This window comes from Gymnoscopelus braueri (assembly GCF_963280865.1).
Source record: "Gymnoscopelus braueri genome assembly, chromosome: 1".
Lineage (NCBI taxonomy): Eukaryota > Metazoa > Chordata > Actinopteri > Myctophiformes > Myctophidae > Gymnoscopelus > Gymnoscopelus braueri.
Window position 1 is genome coordinate 64,751,864 of NC_137603.1, and position 11,321 is coordinate 64,763,184.

The 11,321-nt window shown below is 51.2% G+C and overlaps 1 pseudogene across 1 annotated transcript in view; it reads left to right on the forward strand.

Moving 5' to 3' along the window:
- LOC308093132 (limbic system-associated membrane protein-like) overlaps positions 1-11,321 on the forward strand; it is a 178,824-nt pseudogene that overhangs the window by 100,707 nt on the left and 66,796 nt on the right. The window lies entirely within an intron of this gene.

An 11,321-nucleotide genomic window follows, 5' to 3' on the forward strand; every position in this document is an offset into this window, starting at 1 on the left:
TCCACATGATTCTAGTTATGTTCATCAAAATGTTCAGAACATGAACATGGATACAATTCTGTCAAATAAAACAACACATGTTCATTATTGCCTTTACTGTTGCACATCGTCACAATGTGGAAGGATCATGTTTAGTGTCATATGTAGCCACCTCCCAAAGGTCGGGCCGGAACAGCCTCTTCACTGGAGAATTATGAGACAGATTGTTGTTGTCTGGGGGCTCTGGAGCTGAGATACAAACAACACATTATACTACAGTGCAGGAGTTCCCAAACTTTTCCATGCCAATTGCCAACAACTCCCTTTTATCCATATTTGGCTGTTAACCCATTTAGACCGGGAACGCATCTGTGTGTCATTTTAAGATTTCTTTGGGCTTTGAATATATATATTTTTTTATTTTATAACATTTTTTATCATGTTACAACTTCTGGGGGTCCCTGCAACAACATATTTTGCGATGGGGGTCCACGGCCAAATACATATCATTTTGGGGGTCCTTGATATGAAAAAGTTTGAGAACCACTGATATTACAGCAACATACGTTTTTTCCAAAAACTGTTAGGGTTTAGAAGACATTTGTAGAAACCCCAGAAGCAAAGATTTGAGTTACAAATGTTCGCTTTAAAATATATATATATATATTAGAAGATTTGCACAACATTTTCAAAATGTTTCCCAAAAAATAGCATCTGCGGCGCTTTGAGCTTGTAGATCTGCTATTTTTGAATAGCCAAATAAATCTTAAAAGGACACACAGATGCGTTCCCGGTCTTAAAGGGTTAACACATTCTCTGCCAGGTATTAATTCATTAATTAATTACCTTATGTTGACGATCCACGGAGCACCACTGAAGCCACGTTGTGGACACAGATGTAAAAAAAGGCTGTCTGGGTGAGGGGAAGGGTCTCGTCTATCCACCGGAAAACAAAAACGTTTTACCGCGATTGTCCGTTCAGTTGTAATTGAATATGGCTCGTTTTCACCAAAAAAAGAAGAAAGCCGAGCTAGATGTGTTTATCTACATCTCATAACATGGGAGTGGACGGAAGTGAATCTTTTTGGGATGACGTTATTTCCGTCCATTCCTTCTCCCGCAGTCAAGGGATCATTCATAGGTTGCGGAAGAGCGCCCTCTAGCATAATTTCTCATTTATTATTTTAATTGTCGGAGATCTCCGCACACGCATACCATCTTCCAAATACACTTAGCACCGGGGCTGAGAGCAGAAAGAGACAGAGAGCAAGAGAGGAGGATGAAAGTTACCAGATAGACAAAAGAGAGCATGAAATATTTACGTGACTCCTGTCATGACCTGGAGAGAAAGAAAGAGAGCAGGAGAGAGGGGGAGGACAGATAAAGGAGTACAGTGGCATGGGCTGAGGCCTGGGGCTACAGAGTAACTGTGCTGTCAGGTTTGGCACATCTCTGCCTCTAATTACGGTCTGCTCTGTGGTCCTACCCCCCCCCCCCCACAGCTTGCCCTGAAGCACACATCCATCCATTCAGCTCTCCTGTTAACCCATTCAATCCGGGAAGGCATCTCTGTCATTTTAAAAACATGAACATGTGTGCAAATCTGAATATATATATATATACATTTTTAACTCAAATTTGCTTCTGGGGGGTCCCTGGAACAAAATAGATGGGTGGTCCTTGACATGAAAAAAGTTTGAGAACCACTGATATAATCGCAACATAAGTATTTTTTTCAAAAAACTGTTAGGATTTAGAAGACATTTTTTTTATCCCCCAGAAGCAAAGATTTGAGTTCAAAATGTTCGCTTTTCTACGGTATCACGTTTTTTCACAAAAAATAGCAGATCTACAAGCTCGTGGCACGGCACTCGGTGCTGCGCTACGAGCTTGTAGATCTGCTTTTCTTTTGAATAGCCCATAGTATAAAATAATGGCAAAACAAATCTAAAATGACACAGCATGCGTTCCCGGATTGAAGGGGTTAAACCAACCCAGCTCAGCAGCCCTGGTCCACGCATCCGTTAGCCCACCACACAGACCCCTGTCAGCTGGTCCACGCATCCGTTAGCCCACCACACAGACCCCTGTCAGCTGGTCCACGCATCCGTTAGCCCACCACACAGACCCCTGTCAGCTGGTCCACGCATCCGTTAGCCCACCACACAGACCCCTGTCAGCTGGTCCACACTGGCACTGCTACAGCCAGCCAGGTTATACTTTACACCGCAGAGGAGCAATCATTAACAAGGTCTGGGAAACATTGTGCTGGACAGCAACCTGCAGGCATCCATCACCTCGAGTGTCTGGGGTCTCACAGCATTACAGCATGGCTTTTTGTGTCCATTCATCAAGTACAGTGACTCACCTTACTTTGTGTACTAACATTAAAGGTAGGGTAAGTGATTTTCTTTGGTTAAAATAAGTGTTAAATAGCTCTATATTCTGATAGTACTCATTGCTATAAAGTGTTTGCTCAGTAACAGGAGACTCCATGTCTCTCCAGCTCTTTATCAAACAGAAAATGCATTTTCAGGTCAGGATACACATTTTATTTTATTTTGTATAGAGTCAGTCAGGATACAGATTAAAAAAGTGAAATTGGAAGTGATGACACAAAGAAATGAGCAGACACAATTGGAACTGGAACACTATAAAAATGAAGCTGATAAATGGGTACTCTTTCCTGAACATTAATTTTCTGTTTATTAAAGAGCTGGAGAGACAAACACTCTATACTATAGCAATGATTACTATAAGAATATAGTGGGGTTTTTTTACAAAGAATATCACTTACCCTACCTTTAATTAAGTACAGTGAGTCACCTGCACATATTGCTGGGTGTATATGTTACAGGTAAATTGGCATTCCAGGTAAATTGGAAAAGAAGCGCTTGTTTTCACCCCCCCCCCCCCCCCCCAGGCAATTATGTAGAATCAACGCTAGAGGGCAAAGCAAGCCAGTCATGAGCCCCACACCACGCACGCATGCACACGCGCACGCACACACGCATGCGCACACACGCACACACGCGCGAGCGCACACACACACACACACACACACACACACACACACACACACACACACACACACACACACACACACACACAGCCATATTCCATGCAGTTGACACACACACACACACACACACACACACACACACACACACAGCCATATTCCATGCAGTTGAAGCACAAGGGGGCGGTGCTGGCGGGCTATGTTAGTGCAGTGAGTGGCAGTTGGGGCAAACGCAGTCCCCACAACATCATTTACGATTCTGTGCCTATCGGTACATAACTCGGACGGCGCTTTAGTCGACTAGCAGACCATCGGCCGGTCGTCGCGGGCACTCGCGCCTGGTAGCGCTCGGGCGCGACTCCTCGGCCTCAAGGTCTGCTGAGTCGGCGCGCCTCCATCATGGTCCAAAACTATACTTTATCGGCGAAAAAAAGTAGTCCGCGGTTGTTTGAAAAAGTAATGTCCCAAGCGGGAGTCAAACCCAGACTCCTAGTGGAAGTGGATGGGGAGTCCAATGATTATCGAAGTGCGCCACTGAGGCTGGTGCTTGCATTTCCTGGTTGCTATCTTCTTGTTGTCGTCCTCGCATCAAAGCCTCGCCTCGCAGCCCCGCGCCTAAAAACAAGCGCTCCACTTCCAATTTACCTGGAATGCCAATTTACCTGTGACATATACAACACCAAAACAGTAAGAAAAATCCACTGTCAACACACATTTCTCAAGGTGATCAGCTGTCACAAATCCTCATTATCGCTGGAGGGGAAGCTAGAGCCTTTCTGTCAATTCATAATTTAATGTAAGCATGTTTGCTAACAAAACTAAATATCCGATAACAAACATGTGTTTGAGTGAAAAATAATCTTGTTTTTGATACAGGCTGTGAATGTCGCGGAAGGCAAACAGGTCAGCGTGTTAGAGCCGACACCAGGCACGAAATGATGCAACAATGTCACAAACCAGCAAATACATTTTCACATGGTCATGATATTTCCAGAATGTCCCAGAAGACTGTGATAATGATGAATCCCTAAACCATGACTCAGCATCCCAATAAATCAGACTTATCTACCAAAACAACTCGTTGAGTCAGACACACCTGCATTCCCATTCAGCTCCATGCAGCACAGCTCAGCACACACACACACACACACACACACACACACACACACACACACACACACACACCACACACACACACACACACACACACACACACACACACACACACACACGCGCACACGCGCGCGCACACACGCACACACACCTTGACAGCTCGTTCTGCAGCAGACACACACAGCTTTTCTGACAAGTGATAGGAGGGCAGCTCGTTAGCCATGAACAGGAAGTAGTGACTAGCCAGCATGGTCGGCGGCACCCTGCAGCGAGTGGAGTGTGTGTGCACGTGCGTGCGCGCGTGTGTGCGTGCGAGAGAGAGGGAGAGAGAGTGAGGGGGCGGCATGTAGCTCAATAACTGTGACTGGAGGGTTTTCTGAGCTGTGCTGTCTACCTCCACACACAGGGGGCTGATTGTGAAGAAGAGAGGAGGATTTAACCCAGAGAAAGACGAGAGGTCAACGAGAAAGAAACAGGAGTGTGAGAAAGACGAGGGTGTTCGACAGACGTGTGGAGAGAGTAATTGAGTGAGTGAAAGAGGGACAGAATGACAGAGGGGAAAGAGAGAGACACAGGAGTGACATCAGTAGATGTGGCACCAGCTGAAGTCTTCATTCGGTGACATGTGTCTGTCTGTCTGTCTGTCTGTCTGTCTGTCTGTCTGTCTGTCTGTCTGTCTGTCTGTCTGTCTGTCTGTCTGTCTGTCTGTCTGTCCTATTGTCTCTGCACCCCCCACATCTCTGTGTCTGCTCTAAGAGTGAGCATACCATCCTCTTGTTTACGCCCGCTTGTCGTGCGCTGTTGGAGTGGCATAAATGTGGAAGCCTGTGCCACACCTCGCCAGTGGTGTAAAGTAACTAAGTACATTTACTCAAGTACTGTACTTAAATACAATGTTGAGGTACTTTTACTTTACTGGAGTATTTCCAATTCTCTATACTTTAACTTTTACTCCACTACATCTCAGAGGCAAATATTATACTTTTACTCCACTACTATTATTTGAAAACTTTAGTTGTTCTTTTCGTTTCTACATAAGAAACTTACTTATGGGATATCATCGCCCTCTGGCGATTGCACAGAGCACAACACATGAGCTCCCGGAAACAATCTTCGATTGGACAGGGTTCTGTGACGCAAACCGGAAACCGGTTGGGTTATAAAGCCTCCAGCGTCACCAGGTTCTAATCAGGTTATCGTTGTTAGATTAAAACGCTCCCGCGTTACTTTTCCTGTCCTCTCAGTCTTTCCACGAGCTAAGAAGTTAGCTAACGCCGCTAGCTAGACTACAGGCCGCGTTAAGCTAATAGGCGGAAGCTAGGCTGGGTTAGCCTAGCTGCGTTTACCTGCCTCGTGGTGACTGGAGGAAAAGAAGATGGAGGCACCTCGAGTCTGCGGTCTGACGGGCTGCGGCCTACCAGTAGCAGCGGACGACCGCCATCGGCTGTGCATCCTGTGCCTGGGGCCCAACCATGCGTGGCTCGCCCTGCACCACGCAGGCGACGAAGACGCATGCAGACCTTGTGACGACTTCACGGTCCACCAGCTGGAGTGCCGCCTCAGGAGGGCCCAGGGCCTGGCGGCCTCCAGCGGTAGTGCTAACACCGACACTGGCCTCGCCATGGGCCACACAGCGTCGGTGGGAAGCACGGGCTTCGAGTCAGGCCTACTGCAGGATGCGTCACGATCCAGCGGAGCCAGGAGGATAGTCCGTGGAGAGGCTTCTTCGTCGCCTACGCCGGACCACGCAGCTCCAGCCGAGGCCAGCGGGCCACCAGCCGGGGACTGCGTGCCTCCCTCCTCCCCCTCCTTCTCCGTCCTCTTCTGGGGCGACACTCCGACGCCTGAGGGGGGCTCGGATGGGGAGGACTTCGGGATAGGAGAGGCTTCACAGGACGAGGTGGAGGCCGGACCCTCCTCACGTCGAGCACAGGAGGCCCCGAGGTCCAGTCCGGGGCCTCCTGTGCCTACGCCAGCGCGAGAAGAGGCAGCACCGTGGGTGATGGCTCCTAGCCTGGTGAGGGAGCCTCTCGAGCCCGTGTCGGCGGTGCTACGACGGGCTATATCCAGCTGCGGCCTGGAACAGCCGATGGAGGCGGCGAGGGCTTCAGTCGGGGCCCCCAACCCAGGATTCCAGGGCCTGACGCCCCTCGCTCCCCGGCAGGTCGCATCTAAACTCCTGCCCGAGGCGGTGGGAGTCCGTGCAGCCCTGCACCACTCCCGGCGGCGAGGTAGGGGGGAACCGGAGCGGCTTGGGTTCGCGACCAAGATCCTCTCCGGGGCGGACCTGGGGGTCGTAGGCCTTCCCCCCATGGACGCTGCTCTGGCCACGAGAATCGAGCGGGCGAGGAGAGGGTCGGTGGGAATCGGCCCGGGACATCGGCCCATCTTCGCCGAGCATGCCAGGCAAGATCGCACCGCGGCCCTAAACGCTCTCTACAAGGCCTCGGGCTCGGCTGCGGAGGCGCTCAACGTGGTGTCGTTGCTGCAAGGGTCGGCCGCCGTCAGGCTTAAAGAGCTGGTGGCCAAACCCCTGGTGGACGGGATGCCTGCGGCAGCGGTCCACAGAGAGTGGGTGGAGGATGCAACGGAGCTGGACAGGCTGGTGCAGATAGCCATCCTCTGCACCTGCCAGAGCCTGATGTGGACAGGTCGATCCCATGGCCCTCACAGCGGACTTGGAGAGGGCCCAGTGGTTGGACCTGGCCACAACTGCGGGGGCGGATGTGTCTACAGGACTTCTCGCCCTTCCCCTCCAGGCCCACAACCTCTTCGACAGCAGCACAGACCTGATCGAGAGGACACAGGCGGAGGAGCAGCAGAGGCGAGGGGCGACCGCAGGTCTCCTCGCCACCGCCGTCGCTGGACGCAGGCGAGGAGCGTCCAGGTCGTCCTCCACCAGAACCAACTCCTGGGAACGTTCCTGCGGCTCCCTCGGCGTGGGGGACGTGAGGAAGCGCAAGGACTCCGAAACCCCGCCTCCAGTGAAACCCCCCTGAAAGGACCTCGGGGCTGGTCGCAAAGGGAGGGGTAAGTGACGGTCTATGGCTGATCCCGTCACGGCCACTTGGCCGGTATTATGCGGGGTCAGCTCCCCACTTGGGGACCGGCACTGGCGCTCTTCTTGCCCCGACGAACAGGGCCACGGGCGGCTCTGCGGGAACACAGAGACTATAAGAGACGCTAAAAAAAGACAATTTAATTGCCATGTTGACCTTTCAGTCAAATGTGTGTAATGTGGTTTGTGTGTGTGGAATAAACCGGTTGCCGAAACCAGAAATGCTCATTCCTTCTCATACTAATGTTAGAGGCGGATCGCACCCCGGTGGGGTGCCCTGTCCTTGAAGTTATGCTATGAGCCCTCAGTGTTCGGTTTGCACCCTGGACGGCATTCCGAACACTGCAGGGACAACTCCTGTGCGTGCCATGAACATGATGAATCAATCGCAGGTAGTACCTCTTTCTGCTATGAATCAAATGGCTTTCTCTGAGTAAAACATTTCCAACTGCGACAGTGCAGTTCCCTCCTCCGTCCGGCAGATGGCTGCACAATTCATCTGTAGGACGGTCGAGAGACAAAATGGCGGCCTCCCTCAACTGCCCTAAAATGGCGGACGAGGGAGGGCGGAAATGCGTTTTTCAGTCAGCCCCGGTGTTGCACCGTCAAAACTCCCCGATTGGGACGGAAGGTTTGTTCCGTGTAGCAACAACGTCTCTGCACAAGAGGCCCGCCCCAGTTGACCTCCCTAAGATGGCGGTCGTCAAGAGGCGGAAGTTGACGGACCGACGGAACCCGGTGTTACCCCTTCAACTCTCCCCGAGAGGGACGGGAGTCCAGCCGCGTAAGGGTTCCGCTGTCTCGTCGAAAGCAGTGTCGACACTCCGGTTCCCATGGAAACGGGCTTGTCCTCCGAAGCGGTGAGTTCTTCGCGTCCGTTGAAACACGGACGGAGGAGGCCGCTGCTGCCCCCCGTGGACGCCCTCCCACTGGTTACTCCAGTCCGGGCCGGCAGTTTCACCGGTTACCTTGGTAACGAGGCAGCGCTCTTCGGAGCTGATCACGTCATTGACCCCCTCCGGCCCCACAAACCCTCTGGCTCGTTGCCTGGCGCAATGGGAAGCTTGCAGACCGAATCCTTGGGTACTACGTACCATTACGAGAGGATATAGGTTGCAATTTTCCTGTAGACCTCCCCTGACGGACGAGGTTATTTTCTCCCGAGCGTCAGGCCAGGCGGCGGTGACGCTACGGGAGGAAGTTGTGTCTCTGCTGAGCAAGGGTGCTATCAGAGAATTATCTCCGAATCAGAGCCGGCTAGGTTTCTATTCGGAATATTTCCTGGTGAAAAAGAAAGGTGGGGGGGGGGGCGTGAGACCTATTCTGAACCTAAAAGGTTTAAATAGGTTTCTGACGACCTTCAAATTTCGAATGCTAACAACGGCCAAGTTGTTGCGATCGATACGTCAGGGGGATTGGTGGACGAGTATAGATCTGAAAGATGCCTATTTTCACGTCCCCATCTACCCCGCACACCGGAAGTTCCTACGTTTTTGCTTTGAAGGCAAAATATACGAATACACGGTGCTCCCGTTCGGCATGTCACTGAGCCCTCGGGTCTTCGTGAAGTGCACGGACGCGGCTATCGCCCCGCTACGCGGGCAGGGTCTCCGCCTGGCGACGTACATAGATGACTGGCTGCTGGCGGCGGGGAGGAGGTGGCGCGGCACACAAAGGTAGCCATTGCGCAGCTGACGTCCCTGGGGTTTACGATCAATACTCAGAGGAGTGTTCTGATCCCATCCCAGCAGACCACCTTCGTGGGGATTTCCTTGGACTCATCCACGATGGTGGCGCGCCTGTCTCAGGACAGGTTGGCCGGTTTCCTGGCATGTGTGCGCTCTTTCCGTGTGGGGCGCAGAGTGGCGTACAGGACATGCATGCAGGTTGCAGGTCTCATGGCCTCGGCCATACACCTGATCCAGCTGGGCAGATTCCACATGAGACCTTTTCAGAGGTGGATGCGGAGGCTTAGGATACCGCACACCATGAAGTCTCATAAAGTGGTGATATCTCCCCGGTGCGTGACGACGTTGCAAACGTGGTCACAGGCGTCCTTCCTGTCCGGTGGAGTCAGGATGGGCGAGGTGGTGTCACGTGTCAGGTGATTACCACAGACGCTAGCCTCTCAGGTTGGGGAGCTGTCCACGACGGGTACTCAGCCAGGGGGGTGTGGACTTCTGCTCAGAAGGTATACCACATCAACTATTTGGACCGGTGATACATGTCCCTTGGGGACACATTTATTGCCGCTGGCCGTCCGGCGTGGAGTGTTGACAGAGGGTTTTACCTCTGTGGCCCTGGCTCGACCGTGATGGCACCTGGGGTGTCGTTCATGGTCGAGATGGGGTGGGACTATGGTCAGGGGAGACCGGCACTGGCTTTGGCTGGTTTCTCTTCCCCTGACCGGTGGTCTCCTTTCTGTTTCCCTGGGGCCGGCTGGGCCAGGCCTAGGGATGGGAGGGGGGGACAGGAGCCTGACTCTCTTTCAGGGGGAGGTCAGGTTCATCTGATGGGCTCCTGTCTCGTTTCCCTTCCTTGTGACCTTTTGGGTCATGCGTCTGGGGGTCGGGGTCTTGCCGGGAGGCATGACCTTTTGACCTTGGGGCGTACAGGTTGGATAGGGTTGCTCCTGGGACTCCCCAGGGGGGTCTATGTGTCCCATAAGTAAGTTTCTTATGTAGAAACGAAAAGAACAACTAGGGGTTACGTAGGTAACCCCAGTTTTCTTAGTTTCGTAGTAAGAAACTTACCGGAAACCCCTTCTGTGCGCTTCGACTAGCGTGCAGAGTGAAGGGTATCAGAGGACGAACCTGGTGACGCTGGGGGCTTCATAACCCAACCGGTTTCCGGTTTGCGTCACAGAACCCTGTCCAATCGAAGATTGCTTCCGGGAGCTCATGTGTTGTGCTCTGTGCAATCGCCAGAGGGCGATGATATCCCATAAGTAAGTTTCTTACTACGAAACTAAGAAAACTGGGGTTACCTACGTAACCCCTAGTTACTAGTTACTTTGCAGATATAAATTATTACATTATAAAACATACATTAACCACCTTAGCCCTATTTTATACCCAGGCTATTTATAGCGAGGAATAGCATAGCTATTATAGCATATCTACAAGCTCACACGCGTCGCATTGCGACGCGTTGTGAGCTTGTAGATCTGCTAATTTCAAACATTTCGTATTTTTACTTTTGGTACTTTGGTACATTTTGATACCAATACTTTTGTACTTTTACTCAAGTAAATTTAGAATTCCGGACTTTTACTTGTAACAGAGTACTTCTACATTGCAGTATTTATACTTTTACTTAAGTAAAATATTTGAGTACTTTTTCCACCACTGCACCTCGCCAAGGAGAGATGGGGGCTCTGCACCTGATGAATGAATAAATGTGAATGCGAGAAGACGCGGGAATCAATGGGAATGGATATGAGGCGTAATGTGAGACGACAGCGGATGCGCCTCACATGCAAATTCACACCCTCCTCAGCCTTGGAAGTGTTGCAGTGTTTTGGAATGTGCTGAGAGAGAATAGATTACCCAAGCAGGCTTTTCGACCCGGGCTGATCCTAGATCATCCACAAACGTAGTGGGGTTGTCCCTCTGACCTGCAGCCCGTGGGAGCTGGATGTGGTGTCACGTTCACAACTTGACAACGTTGTTTCCGTCTCCTTTCCCAGGGTCTGACCCACCTCAACACCTCTGGTTAGGAGGGAAGCCTGGTGCTCAGCTCGCCACATGTGGCCAGATGTGGCTGAGAGGAGATGGGAAAGATTGTTCCAATCCTTTGAATCAGGATTGGAACAATCGTGGCAGATGAGTTGATGGTGGTATCAGGAACATGTGCTCTGGGTTTATTGGTAGCTCTGGTCCATAGCGTTAGAAGGACTTCTCCTTAACGCTATGGGACTTTTGAGCCTTTGCGTATGCGCATCACAGGTTGTGCAGCCTGTGATTTGAAAACCTACTCTACTTAGTGGGAACAATCTGAGCCCCTCACCTCATGTCTAAAACACACTTTTTGGCCAGAAAAGAAAATATTTCAGCGGAAGGAAGAATCTGGTCAATAGAAACATTCCATTGACCAGATCTGTAGAGGGCACTGTGGAGTTTTCCTTCCGGTGAAATGTTTTATTTTTTGGCC